Source organism: Cherax quadricarinatus, chromosome 84, assembly GCF_038502225.1.
Source record: "Cherax quadricarinatus isolate ZL_2023a chromosome 84, ASM3850222v1, whole genome shotgun sequence".
NCBI classification, from domain to species: Eukaryota; Metazoa; Arthropoda; class Malacostraca; order Decapoda; family Parastacidae; genus Cherax; species Cherax quadricarinatus.
The window spans coordinates 9,309,963-9,324,961 of record NC_091375.1 but is presented as its reverse complement, the minus strand read 5'-3'; the positions used below and the strand labels follow the sequence as shown (position 1 = coordinate 9,324,961).

The 14,999-nt window shown below is 45.5% G+C and overlaps 1 protein-coding gene across 9 annotated transcripts in view; it reads left to right on the top strand.

Annotated features, from left to right (window-relative positions):
• The window catches only part of sigmar (Tumor necrosis factor alpha-induced protein 8-like protein sigmar), a 220,724-nt gene that overhangs the window by 112,120 nt on the left and 93,605 nt on the right, over window positions 1-14,999 (top strand). The window lies entirely within an intron of this gene.

Genomic DNA, 14,999 nt, shown 5'->3' with positions numbered 1-14,999 from the left:
CAGCTTACGTATTTATGAGGTAAAGTAAAGGCCAGTAATTCTGCCAGAGAAAAAGATTTACCAGGCTCCGTTTGTATACTTAGTACTAGAAGGCAGTACTTCCCTCACTCAGTGCTAGTGGTACTTCCCTCACTCAGTGCTAGTGGTACTTCCCTCACTCAGTGCTAGTGGTACTTCCCTCACTCAGTGCTAGTAGTACTTCCCTCACTCAGTGCTAGTGGTACTTCCCTAACTCTGTGCTAGTAGTACTTCCCTCACTCAGTGCTAGTAGTACTTCCCTCACTCAGTGCTAGTGGTACTTCCCTAACTCTGTGCTAGTAGTACTTCCCTCACTCAGTGCTTGTAGTACTTCCCTAACTCTGTGCTAGTAGTACTTCCCTCACTCAGTGCTAGTGGTACTTCCCTCACTCAGTGCTAGTAGTACTTCCCTCACTCAGTGCTAGTGGTACTTCCCTCACTCTGCTAGTAGTACTTCCCTCACTCAGTGCTAGTGGTACTTCCCTCACTCTGCTAGTAGTACTTCCCTCACTCTGCTAGTAGTACTTCCCTCACTCAGTGCTAGTGGTACTTCCCTCACTCTGCTAGTAGTACTTCCCTCACTCAGTGCTAGTGGTACTTCCCTAACTCTGTGCTAGTAGTACTTCCCTCACTCAGTGCTAGTAGTACTTCCCTCACTCAGTGCTAGTGGTACTTCCCTAACTCTGTGCTAGTAGTACTTCCCTCACTCAGTGCTAGTAGTACTTCCCTAACTCTGTGCTAGTAGTACTTCCCTCACTCAGTGCTAGTGGTACTTCCCTAACTCTGTGCTAGTAGTACTTCCCTCACTCAGTGCTAGTGGTACTTCCCTAACTCTGTGCTAGTAGTACTTCCCTCACTCAGTGCTAGTGGTACTTCCCTAACTCTGTGCTAGTAGTACTTCCCTCACTCAGTGCTAGTGGTACTTCCCTAACTCTGTGCTAGTAGTACTTCCCTCACTCAGTGCTAGTGGTACTTCCCTAACTCTGTGCTAGTAGTACTTCCCTCACTCAGTGCTAGTGGTACTTCCCTAACTCTGTGCTAGTAGTACTTCCCTCACTCAGTGCTAGTGGTACTTCCCTAACTCTGTGCTAGTAGTACTTCCCTCACTCAGTGCTAGTGGTACTTCCCTAACTCTGTGCTAGTAGTACTTCCCTCACTCAGTGCTAGTGGTACTTCCCTAACTCTGTGCTAGTAGTACTTCCCTCACTCAGTGCTAGTAGTACTTCCCTAACTCTGTGCTAGTAGTACTTCCCTCACTCAGTGCTAGTGGTACTTCCCTAACTCAGTGCTAGTAGTACTTCCCTCACTCAGTGCTAGTGGTACTTCCCTAACTGCTAGTAGTACTTCCCTCACTCAGTGCTAGTGGTACTTCCCTAACTCTGTGCTAGTAGTACTTCCCTCACTCAGTGCTAGTAGTACTTCCCTAACTCTGTGCTAGTAGTACTTCCCTCACTCAGTGCTAGTGGTACTTCCCTAACTCTGTGCTAGTAGTACTTCCCTCACTCAGTGCTAGTGGTACTTCCCTAACTCTGTGCTAGTAGTACTTCCCTCACTCAGTGCTTGTAGTACTTCCCTAACTCTGTGCTAGTAGTACTTCCCTCACTCAGTGCTTGTAGTACTTCCCTAACTCTGCTAGTAGTACTTCCCTAACTCTGCTAGTAGTACTTCCCTCACTGAGTGCTAGTAGTACTTCCCTCACTGTGCTAGTGGTACTTCCCTCACTCAGTGCTAGTAGTACTTCCCTCACTCAGTGCTAGTAGTACTTCCCTCAGTGCTAGTAGTACTTCCCTCACTCAGTGCTAGTAGTACTTCCCTCACTCAGTGCTAGTAGTACTTCCCTCACTCAGTGCTAGTAGTACTTCCCTCAGTGCTAGTAGTACTTCCCTCAGTGCTAGTAGTACTTCCCTCAGTGCTAGTAGTACTTCCCTCAGTGCTAGTAGTACTTCCCTCACTCAGTGCTAGTAGTACTTCCCTCACTCAGTGCTAGTAGTACTTCCCTCACTCAGTGCTAGTAGTACTTCACTCTGTGCTAGTAATACTTCACTCTGTGCTAGTAGTACTTCCCTCACTCTGTGCTAGTAGTACTTCCCTCACTCTGTGCTAGTAGTACTTCCCTTCACTCAGTGCTAGTAGTACTTCCCTCACTCAGTGCTAGTAGTACTTCCCTCACTCAGTGCTAGTAGTACTTCCCTCACTCAGTGCTAGTAGTACTTCCCTCACTCAGTGCTAGTAGTAATTCACTCAGTGCTAGTAGTACTTCCCTCACTCAGTGCTAGTAGTACTTCCGTCACTCAGTGCTAGTAGTAATTCACTCTGTGCTAGTAGTACTTCACTCAGTGCTAGTAGTACTTCACTCTACTAGTACTTCCCTCACTCAGTACTAGTAGTACTTCCCTCACTCAGTGCTAGTAGTAATTCACTCAGTGCTAGTAGTACTTCCCTCACTGTGCTAGTAGTACTTCCCTCACTCTGTGCTAGTAGTACTTCACTCAGTACTAGTAGTACTTCACTCAGTACTAGTAGTACTTCCCTCACTGTGCTAGTACTTCTCTCACTCAGTACTAGTAGTACTTCCCTCTCTCAGTGCTAGTAGTACTTCACTCAGTACTAGTAGTACTTCCCTCACTAGTAGTACTTCCCTCGCTCAGTACTAGTACTTCCCTCAGTGCTAGTAGTACTTCCCTCACTCAGTGCTAGTAGTACTTCCCTCACTCAGTGCTAGTAGTACTTCCCTCACTCAGTGCTAGTAGTACTTCCCTCACTCAGTGCTAGTAGTACTTCCCTCACTCAGTGCTAGTAGTACTTCCCTCACTCAGTGCTAGTAGTACTTCCCTCACTCAGTGCTAGTACTTCCCTCAGTGCTAGTAGTACTTCCCTCACTCAGTGCTAGTAGTACTTCCCTCACTCAGTGCTAGTAGTACTTCCCTCACTCTGTGCTAGTAGTACTTCCCTCACTCTGTGCTAGTAGTACTTCACTCAGTACTAGTAGTACTTCACTCAGTACTAGTAGTACTTCCCTCACTGTGCTAGTAATTCTCTCACTCAGTACTAGTAGTACTTCCCTCTCTGTGCTAGTAGTACTTCACTCAGTACTAGTAGTACTTCCCTCACTGTGCTAGTAGTACTTCCCTCGCTCAGTACTAGTACTTCTCTCAGTGCTAGTAGTACTTCCCTCACTCAGTGCTAGTAGTACTTCCCTCACTCAGTGCTAGTAGTACTTTCTTCACTCAGTGCTAGTAGTACTTCCCTCACTCAGTGCTAGTAGTACTTCACTCAGTACTAGTAGTACTTCCCTCACTCAGTGCTAGTACTTCCCTCACTCAGTACTAGTACTTCCCTCACTCAGTGCTAGTAGTACTTCCCTCACTCAGTGCTAGTAGTACTTCCCTCACTCAGTGCTAGTAGTACTTCCCTCACTCAGTGCTAGTAGTACTTCCCTCACTCAGTGCTAGTAGTACTTCCCTCACTCAGTGCTAGTAGTACTTTCTTCACTCAGTGCTAGTAGTACTTCCCTCACTCAGTGCTAGTAGTACTTCCCTCACTCAGTGCTAGTAGTACTTCCCTCACTCAGTGCTAGTAGTACCTTCCTCACTCAGTGCTAGCAGTACTTCCCTCACTCAGTGCTAGTACTTCCCTCAGTGCTAGTAGTACTTTCCTCACTCAGTGCTAGTAGTACTTCACTCAGTACTAGTACTTCACTCAGTACTAGTACTTCCCTCACTCAGTGCTAGTAGTACTTCCCTCACTCAGTGCTAGTAGTACTTCCCTCACTCAGTGCTAGTAGTACTTCCCTCACTCAGTGCTAGTAGTACTTCCCTCACTCAGTGCTAGTAGTACTTCCCTCACTCAGTGCTAGTAGTACTTCTCTCACTCAGTGCTAGTAGTACTTCCCTCACTCAGTGCTAGTAGTGCTTTCTTCACTCAGTGCTAGTAATACTTCCCTCACTCAGTGCTAGTACTTCCCTCACTCAGTGCTAGTAGTACTTCCCTCACTCAGTGCTAGTAGTACTTCCCTCAGTGCTAGTAGTACTTCCCTCACTCAGTGCTAGTAGTACTTTCTTCACTCAGTGCTAGTAGTACTTCCCTCACTCAGTGCTAGTAGTACTTCCCTCACTCAGTGCTAGTAGTACTTCCCTCACTCAGTGCTAGTAGTGCTTTCTTCACTCAGTGCTAGTAATACTTCCCTCACTCAGTGCTAGTAGTACTTCCCTCACTCAGTGCTAGTAGTACTTCCCTCACTCAGTGCTAGTAGTACTTCCCTCACTCAGTGCTAGTAGTACTTCCCTCACTCAGTGCTAGTAGTACTTCCCCTCACTCAGTGCTAGTAGTACTTCCCTCACTCAGTGCTAGTAGTACTTCCCTCACTCAGTGCTAGTAGTACTTTCTTCACTCAGTGCTGGTAGTACTTCCCTCACTCAGTGCTAGTAATACTTTCTTCACTCTGCTAGTAATACTTCCCTCACTCAGTGCTAGTAGTACTTCCCTCACTCAGTGCTAATAGTACTTCCCTCACTCAGTGCTAGTAATACTTCCCTCACTCAGTGCTAGTAATACTTCCCTCACTCAGTGCTAGTAATACTTCCCTCACTCAGTGCTAGTAGTACTTCCCTCACTCAGTGCTAGTAGTACTTCCCTCACTCAGTGCTAGTAGTACTTCCCTCACTCAGTGCTAGTAGTACTTTCTTCACTCAGTGCTAGTAGTACTTTCTTCACTCAGTGCTAGTAGTACTTTCTTCACTCAGTGCTAGTAGTACTTCCCTCACTCAGTGCTAGTAGTACTTCCCTCACTCAGTACTAGAAGGTAGTACTTCCCTCACTCAGTGCTAGAAGGTAGTACTTCCCTCCCTCAGTGCTAGTAGTACTTCCCTCAGTGCTAGTAGTACTTCCTTCAGTACTAGAAGGTAGTACTTCCCTCACTCAGTACTAGAAGGTAGTACTTCCCTCGGTGCTAGTAGTACTTCCCTCAGTACTAGTAGTACTTCCCTCAGTACTAGTAGTACTTCCCTCAGTACTAGCAGTACTTCCCTCACTCAGTACTAGAAGGTAGTACTTCCCTCACTCAGTACTAGAAGGTAGTACTTCCCTCACTCAGTACTAGACGGTAGTACTTCCCTCACTCAGTACTAGCAGTACTTCCCTCACTCAGTACTAGAAGGTAGTACTTCCCTCACTCAGTACTAGACGGTAGTACTTCCCTCAGTACTAGAAGGTAGTACTTCCCTCACTCAGTGCTAGTAGTACTTCCCTCAGTACTAGACGGTAGTACTTCCCTCACTCAGTACTAGAAGGTAGTACTTCCCTCACTCAGTACTAGAAGGTAGTACTTCCCTCACTCAGTACTAGAAGGTAGTACTTCCCTCACTCAGTACTAGACGGTAGTACTTCCCTCACTCAGTACTTGACGGTAGTACTTCCCTGGTGGTTGACAGTGGAAGAGCTAGGAGGAAGCAGTGGCAGACACAGTACAAAGCTTCACAATAAGATACGATAAGTTCCAAGAGACCTGAAATTAGTGATGCCTCTGATATACCTTGATTATATCTGAGAGTTTTTCTACTTCCAGAGCCCGGCCTTGGGCCAGGCTCGTCACGAGTCATGCCACGGTCATTGAAACTCAGTTTTAAATTCACTCAACAAAAGTGGCAGTAAATTAATTGTAAATAATATAAACCGAGAGTTTTAAGAAGCAAGGTTGGTAAACACGCGGGATTTACAATAATTGCAATAATATAAACCGAGAGTTTTAAGAAGCAAGGTTGGTAAACACGCGGGATTTACAATAATTGCAATAATATAAACCGAGAGTTTTAAGAAGCAAGGTTGGTAAACACGCGGGATTTACAATAATTGCACAACCAGAGTCAACATGGGTTTAATGCATATTGATCATGTTCCTCACAATTGTTGGATTAATACATGGTCATGGATACACTGGAAGACAAAGTGCAATCATTGCATAAAGTCTTCGACAAGTGAGACAATCATGCAATATTGCATAAAATACCTGCAAAACCAAACACATGGAAACGTGGGCATGTGAATCTTTAACTTTAGCAAATACCCAACAGCTTGCTTGATCAGGCCATCAACCAGGAGATCTAGTCTGGGACCCCCCCAGAATAGTCTTAAGGTAAGCTTGAAGTAAACTCAGGTTCCAGCTACCTGTGTTGGTCGTGAGGTCACTGCTGGCGCCAGACATCCATCATTACCACAAGTAAAACATTACACGTGAGTTAACTTCCCTCTAGGGAGGTATGATAGTGAAGTAATTAAGCATTGTGATATATGACGCTCTTGATGACGCTAGTTTGTGACTGACAACCTTGATATCAGACGGTATAATGATAACTTCAAAACATTCTGACAGTCTTGATACCAGACAATAATACTAACTTCTTCAGACACTTGACAAGGTTTCCTCTCCGTGGTTATGATGCGGGAACATTTGTTTATGGCACTAAAATAAGCACGAAAGTCACCTCGGTAGAAGGTACTGAAAAACTGAACTAACATATAAGCAGTGTTTCCCAGCATTAAATTTCTGGGAAGACCTTAAAGTCTGAAATACGTGTTCACTGGAACGGAGGAGAGAGAGATGCGTGGTAATCTATACCTGGAAAGTACTCGAGTGCCTGGTCCCAAATCTGCACACTGCCATAGCAATATGGGAGGAAGTGCAAGACAAACCATGTAAAAAGCAGGGGTGCGGTGAACACAGTAAGGGAACACTGTATCAACATCCGTGGCACCAGATTATTCAACATCTTACCAGAAGATATCAGAAACACTGCTGGAACAAGTGTAGAAGTCTTCAAGAGAAAACTGGACAAGTATCTTGCCGGGTGCCAGATCAACCAGGCTGCGATGGATATGTGGGCAAGCGGGCCACCAGCAACAGCAGCCTGGTTGACCAGGCTAGCACCAGACAAGCCTGGCCCATGGCCGGGCTCCGGGAGTAGAAAAACTCTTGAAACTCATCAAAGGTACACCATTGCCTCATTTTTCAACCACTCTCAGACTAAAGAAATACTTTCTATGGCTCCTTCGTGTCACAGACTGTTCCAAAGATAGCTCAAGACGAGACATTGAGAAAGTCACTGTCACGTAGCTCGGTTGGTAGCGCACTCAGCTCACACACTGAGGTCGGTAGTTCGATTCTCGGTTGGGGTGGAAACATTGGGGCTTGTTTCCTTAAGACACCTACTGTCACTTCACCTAGCAATAAGTAGGTACCTGGGTGTTAGCCGACTGGTGTGGGTCGCATCCTGGGGACAAAATCTAATTTTCCTGAAATGTTCTGCATAACGAGAGGTTTCCTATATAGTGTCATTGATGTCAGCTATGGTCTGTATAAGTTGTATCATGTACTAGTAGAGATACATATAATTATTATTATTATTATTATTATTATTATTGTGAGGGAAGGCTTCATTGCAATGTACCGTTCAGGGCTGGATCTTATCATGTACACAGACGCACACACACACCACCTTATAAAGTCAGCAAGGACCGTGAGTCAGTCTCGTCAGAGGTCAGAGGAGAGGTAAGTGAGGTAATGGGGTGAGGTCAGAGGTGAGTGAATGATCGTATTAACTGTCCCTGAGGGAGGGTTGTGGGCCCTGAGGGAGGGTTGAGGGGCCCTGAGGGAGGGTTGAGGGGCCATGAGGGAGGGCTGAGGGCCCTGAGGGAGGGTTGCGGGCCCACAGCCTTGTTTGTGGTGGTTAAAGATGTAATATTGACGTGAGATGTATCTGGAGGGTATTCCGGGGATCAACGCCCCCGCGGCCCGGTCCATGACCAGGCCTCCAGGTGGATCAGGGCCTGATCGACCAGGCTGTTACTACTGGCCGCACGTAGTCCAACGTACGAACCACAGCCCGGCTGATCTGACACTGTAGGTATCTGTCCGGCTCCCTCGTGATGACAACCAAGGGCCTATTGGTAATTCCCTGTATGCTGAACTACCATGCATGTCTTGCTGAACTGTCATCCACAACATCTTGTTCCATACAAATACGGAACAGGATGAAGTTGGAGCCATGTGTGGGCCAGCAGTTTCATTTAGTCAGTTGACTTTATTTCGTTGATATTATGCTGTACGAACATGTTCCACACTCGAGTCATCTTGGGAATATATGATCTCGGATGTAGCGATGCTCTGGAGAAGGTTACAGTCAGTGTAGTTGCTGCTTGCTGCCCGTCTTGTGGTATAGAAGTTTCTCTCTCTCTCTCTCTCTCTCTCTCTCTCTCTCTCTCTCTCTCTCTCTCCAGGAATATGCAAATTAAACAGTAGTTACATTGCGCTCCCTGTTTCCTTTGATGCCAGAGTGACAGCAACAGGAGCCACCTGTCACAACTTGAGTCACGGTAAACTTTTCCACCTGGGTGTTACAGCTGGTGCCGTCGACCTGCCGCCTCACAGCTTAGCTTCCTTTCCCCACCTCGGGCACTGTTTAGAGGTTTCCGCCTCCGGTTTGATATGAGGGAAGATTCGGCAGGAAACGGGAAAAACGTCTTATGACGTTTCTGGAGGTTTTGGTGGTCTGACGGAGGCTTCGGACTGGCTTACTTGAGGTTTTAATCTGACGGAGGCTTCAGGTTTACCTGATCCACCTTCATACACAGCTTCAGGGGTAGGTATGTTAAGGTGAAAGAGGCCAGACATCAGTGATGCCAATCCAACACAGTGACTGCGTGAACACAGGACAGTGACATACTGTGATGATCACATCATTACGACAGTACTGGACAGTGTCAGTAAGACTCACTCGCCATGGGTTCAAATCCCACTCGTTTCGTGGTTTGTACACAATCGTGTTGTTTGAAATTTCGTGAGTCGTGACAGCACGACTTGCTTCAAGTAGGCGGCCACACTCACCTGTGTCGTTACCTCCAGCTGCTTCACCTCACCTCAGCTCTTGTATGTGAAGTCTGGCAGCATGAAATGAGGGACTGATCACTTCAAAGCTGCTGCTGCTGCTGCTGTTGTTGTTGTTGTTGTTGTTGTTGTTGTTGTTGTTGTTGTTGTTGTTGTTGTTAGCAAATAAATGGTATAAAATACCCATACGATGGCAGAATAGACACAAATGCAGTAAAACGTGATCCTTTATTGACAGTGTTTCGCCCACATAGTGGACTTTATCAAGTCACAAACAGGTAGATCAATTTGTCTTGATAAAGTCCACTGTATGGGCGAAACATAGTCAATAAAGAATCACATTTTACTGCATTTGTTAATTTCTATTTCTATTACTACTACTGCTGCTGTCTTCAGTGTTATATATTGTAGTGTACATGACTGAAGATTCTTGTGTAGGCGCAACACCCAGGTGTTGCACATGTGTCTTATTTATCAGTAAAGACACCCAGGTGTTGCACATGTCTTATTTATCAGTAAAGACACCCAGGTGTTACCTGGTTACCTGGAGGTTACCTGGAGGTTATTCCGGGGATCAACGCCCCCGCGGCCCGGTCCATGACCAGGCCTCCCGATGGATCAGGGCCTGATCAACTAGGCTGTTACTGCTGGCCGCACGCAGTCTAACGTACGAGCCACAGCCCGGCTGATCCGGCACTGACTTTAGGTATCTGTCCAGCTCTCTCGTGAAGGCAGCCAGGGGCTTATTGGCAATTCCCCTAATGCTTGATGGGAGGCTGTTGAACAGTCTTGGGCCCCGGACACTTACGGTGTTTTCCCTTAGTGTACCAATGGCGCCCCTACTTTTTATTGGGGGCATTTTGCATCGCCTGCCCAGTCTTTTACTTTCGTAGGGAGTGATTTCTGTGTGCAGATTTGGGACCATTCCTTCCAAGATTTTCCAAGTGTAGATTATGATGTATCTCTCCCTTCTGCGTTCCAACGAGTACAAGTCAAGTGCTTCCAAGCGTTCCCAGTAGTTAAGGTGCTTGACAGAACTTGTACGTGCAGTAAAGGATATCTGTACACTCTCTAGATCTGCGATTTCACCTGCTTTGAATGGAGATGTTAATGTACAGCAGTATTCCAGCCTAGAGAGAACAAGTGATTTGAAAAGGATCATCATTGGCTTGGCATCTCTCGTTTTGAATGTTCTCATTATCCATCCTATCATTTTCTTTGCACGTGCGATCGTGGCACTGTTGTGATCCTTGAAAGTGAGATCCTCAGACATTACTACTCCCAGGTCCCTTACATTATTTTTCCACTCTACTGTATGGCAAGAGTCTGTAGTATACTCTGTTCTAGTTATTATCTCCTCCAGTTTTCCATAACGGAGTAGTTGGAATTTGTCCTCATTGAACATCATATTGTTTACCGTTGCCCACTGGAAAACTTTGTTTATATCTTCTTGGAGGTTAACCGCGTCCTCAGCAGATGACAGCCTCATGCAGATCCTAGTATCATCCGCAAAGGATGATACGGTGCTGTGATGTATATCTCTGTCTATGTCTGATATGAGGATAAGGAATAAGATGGGGGCGAGTACTGTGCCTTGTGGAACAGAGCTCTTCACTATGGCAGCCTCCGATTTAACTCTGTTGACCACTACTCTTTGTGTTCGATTTGTTAGGAAGTTGAAGATCCATCTCCCCACTTTCCCAGTTATTCCTTTAGCACGTATTTTATGGGCTATTACACCATGATCGCATTTGTCAAATGCTTTTGCAAAGTCTGTGTATATTACATCTGCATTCTGATTTTCTTCCAGTGCATCCAAGGCCATATCATAGTGATCCAGTAGTTGTGAGAGGCAGGAGCGACCTGCCCTGAACCCATGTTGCCCTGGATTGTGCAGATTTTGGGAATCCATGCGATTTGCAATCCTGCTTCTTAGCACTCTTTCAAAGATTTTTATGATGTGGGACGTCAGAGTTATTGGTCTATAGTTCTTAGCTAATGCTTTGCTGCCACCTTTATGGAATAGGGCTATATCCGTTGTTTTAAGTGACTGGAATTTCACCCATGTCCAAGCTCCTCCTCCATAGTGTACTTAGGGCACGCGAGAGGGGTTTCTTGCAGTTCTTAATGAAAACAGAGTTCCACGAGTCTGGGCCCGGGCTGAGTGCATGGGCATGTTGTCAATGGCTTTTTCGAAATCTATCGGAGTTAGAGTAATGTCGGAAATCTGGCATACATTTATGGGGTTTTGAGGCTCATGAAGAAATCATTTGGGTCGTCGATCCTCAGACCGATTAGTGGTTCACTAAACACAGTCGTACTGGGATTTCAATATTTCACTCATTTCCTTGTTGTCATCTGTGTAAGTCCCATCCTGTCTGAGTAAAGGCCCGATACTAGATGTGGTATTTGCCTTGTTTTTGGCATATGAAAAGAAATATTTTGAATTTCTTTCAATTTCACTAATAGCTTTAAGCTCCTCCTGTCTCTCCTGGTTCCTGTAAGAGTCATTTAACTTAAGTTCGATAGTTTCCACTTCCCTGGTCAGCGCCTCCTTTCGTGTATCAGATATTCTAGCACTCCTGAGGAGCTCAGTGACTCTTCGTCGTCTTCTGTAGAGGGAGCGTCTTTCTCTCTCCAGTTTACTCCTGCTCTTCTTCTTTCTTAGGGGAATATGCCTAGAACATGCTTCGGCTGCCAGAAAGTTGATCCTTTCAAGGCACTGGTTTGAATCCATGTCATTTAAGACATCTTCCCAACATGTTTCGTTTAGGACATGGTTTACCTGGTCCCAGTTGATGTTCTTATTGTTGAAGTTGTATTTTGTGAAGACACCTTCACAGATACATGCATTCTGCTGATCAGGACCCCTATGCATGTACGTCTGGACTTCGATTAGGTTGCGATCGGAATTTGTTGTTTTTGATATTCTTACGTCTCTTATCAGGTCCTCATTATTTGTGAAGATAAGGTGAAGTGTATTTTCTAGTCTTGTTGGCTCCACTATCTGCTGGCTTAAGGTGTGTTTTTTGCAGAGACTTAGTAGCTCATGTGTGTGTGACCTTTCATCTGCGCTACCTCCGGGGATTGTTTCAGCTATAACATTATTTGCTACATTCTTCCATTTTGTATGCCTTAGGTTGAAATCACCAAGCAGTAAGATGTTTGGGGATGGAGCTGGAAGGTTTTCCAAACAGTAATCAATTTTCAGTAGCTGTTCCTTGAACTGTTGTGAGGTTGCATCTGGTGGCTTATATACAACCACAATGACCAGGTTTTGGTTCTCGATCTTTATTGATAGAACTTCAACTACCTCATTTGTGGTGTTCAGCAACTCCGTGCGGAGTGTTGCACATGTCTTATTTATCAATAAAGACACCCAGGTGTTGCACATGTCTTATCAATAAAGACACCCAGGTGTTGCACATGTCTTATTTATCAATAAAGACACCCAGGTGTTGCACATGTCTTATTTATCAATAAAGACACCCAGGTGTTGCACATGTCTTATTTATCAATAAAGACACCCAGGTGTTGCACATGTCTTATTTATCAATAAAGACACCCAGGTGTTGCACATGTCTTATTTATCAATAAAGACACCCAGGTGTTGCACATGTCTTATTTATCAATAAAGACAACCAGGTGTTGTACATGTCTTATTTATCAATAAAGACTCCCAGGTGTTGCACATGTCTTATTTATCAATAAAGACACCCAGGTGTTGCACATGTCTTATTTATCAATAAAGACACCCAGGTGTTGCACATGTGTCTTATTTATCAACTCGTCGGTATTATGTATCATCAGTAATATTATCAACAATCTGGTTGATCTGGCAGACTTTTCAACAGCCTCTCGGAGGGACTTAACCAACAAACTTTAAGAGTGAACTTGACAAGTTGCTGAGGTAAGTTCGTGACCAACTGGGCTGTGTGAGCTACGTTAGTGCGTGAGGCCAGCAGTAGTAGTATGGTTGATCAAGACTTGATCCACGAAAGGACTGGTCTGTGACCAGCCCGCAGGGGCGTTGACCCCCCGTTTAGGTCCTTCATGTACCAGTCACTGCAGGAAGTTTGGTCCCTGTTAAGCTGCGGGGTAGTGATGGGGGGGGGGGGTTACAACAATCCTGGTAACCAGTCACAAGAACAACCCGAGGGACTGGAGTGAAACTCGTAAACATTGTGTATGTGAACTCTTGTAATGCACTCAGTAAGTTCCCTCTCTCTACCGTCCCTCCCTCCCTTACCTCGGTTCCGTCCCTCACCTCCCTTACCTCTGTTCCGTACCTCACCTCCCTCCTTCCAGGGGTGAACAGCAGTGTTCATGTCAGCTAGAAAGTTCCCAGCGGGTGTTCCAAAATTGCTTCGATTTAGTCGAAGCGGCCAGTCACAGTTATATATATATATATATATATATATATATATATATATATATATATATATATATAGATATATATATATATATATTACCTGGAGTTTACCTGGAGAGAGTTCCGGGGGTCAACGCCCCCGCGGCCCGGTCTGTGACCAGGCCTCCTGGTGGATCAGAGCCTGATCAACCAGGCTGTTACTGCTGGCTGCACGCAAACCAACGTACGAGCCACAGCCCGGCTGGTCAGGAACCGACTTTAGGTGCTTGTCCAGTGACAGCTTGAAGACTGCCAGGGGTTGGTAATCCCCCTTATGTATGCTGGGAGGCAGTTGAACAGTCTCGGGCCCCTGACACTTATTGTATGGTCTCTTAACGTGCTAGTGACACCCCTGCTTTTCATTGGGGGGATGTTGCATCGTCTGCCAAGTCTTTTGCTTTCGTAGTGAGTGATTTTCGTGTGCAAGTTAGGTACTAGTCCTTTTAGGATTTTCCACGTGTATATAATCATGTATCTCTCCCGCCTGCATTCCAGGGAATACAGGTTTAGGAACCTCAAGCGCTCCCAGTAATTGAGGTGTTTTATCTCCGTTATGCGCGCCGTGAAGGTTCTCTGTACATTTTCTAGGTCAGCAATTTCACCTGCCTTGAAAGGTGCTGTTAGTGTGCAGCAATATACCAGCCTAGATAGAACAAGTGACCTGAAGAGTATCATCATGGGCTTGGCCTCCCTAGTTTTGAAGGTTCTCATTATCCATCCTGTCATTTTTCTAGCAGATGCGATTGATACAATGTTATGGTCCTTGAAGGTGAGATCCTCCGACATGATCACTCCCAGGTCTTTGACGTTGGTGTTTCGCTCTATTTTGTGGCCAGAATTTGTTTTGTACTCTGATGAAGATTTAATTTCCTCGTGTTTACCATATCTGAGTAATTGAAATTTCTCATCGTTGAACTTCATATTGTTTTCTGTAGCCCACTGAAAGATTTGGTTGATGTCCGCCTGGAGCCTTGCAGTGTCTGCAATGGAAGACACTGTCATGCAGATTCGGGTGTCATCTGCAAAGGAAGACACGGTACTGTGGCTGACATCCTTGTCTATGTGAGATATGAGGATGAGGAACAAGATGGGAGCGAGTACTGTGCCTTGTGGAACAGAGCTTTTCACCGTAGCTGCCTCGGACTTTACTCTGTTGACTACTACTCTCTGTGTTCTGTTAGTGAGGAAATTATAGATCCATCGACCGACATTTCCTGTTATTCCTTTAGCACGCATTTTGTGCGCTATTACGCCATGGTCACACTTGTCGAAGGCTTTTGCAAAGTCTGTATATATTACATCTGCATTCTTTTTGTCTTCTAGTGCATCTAGGACCTTGTCGTAGTGATCCAATAGTTGAGACAGACAGGAGCGACCTGTTCTAAACCCATGTTGCCCTGGGTTGTGTAACTGATGGGTTTCTAGATGGGTGGTAATCTTGCTTCTTAGGACTCTTTCAAAGATTTTTATGATATGGGATGTTAGTGCTATCGGTCTGTAGTTCTTTGCTGTTGCTTTACTGCCCCCTTTGTGGAGTGGGGCTATGTCTGTTGTTTTTAGTAACTGTGGGACGACCCCCGTGTCCATGCTCCCTCTCCATAGGATGGTAAAGGCTCGTGATAGGGACTTCTTGCAGTTCTTGATGAACACGGAGTTCCACGAGTCTGGCCCTGGGACAGAGTGCATGGGCAT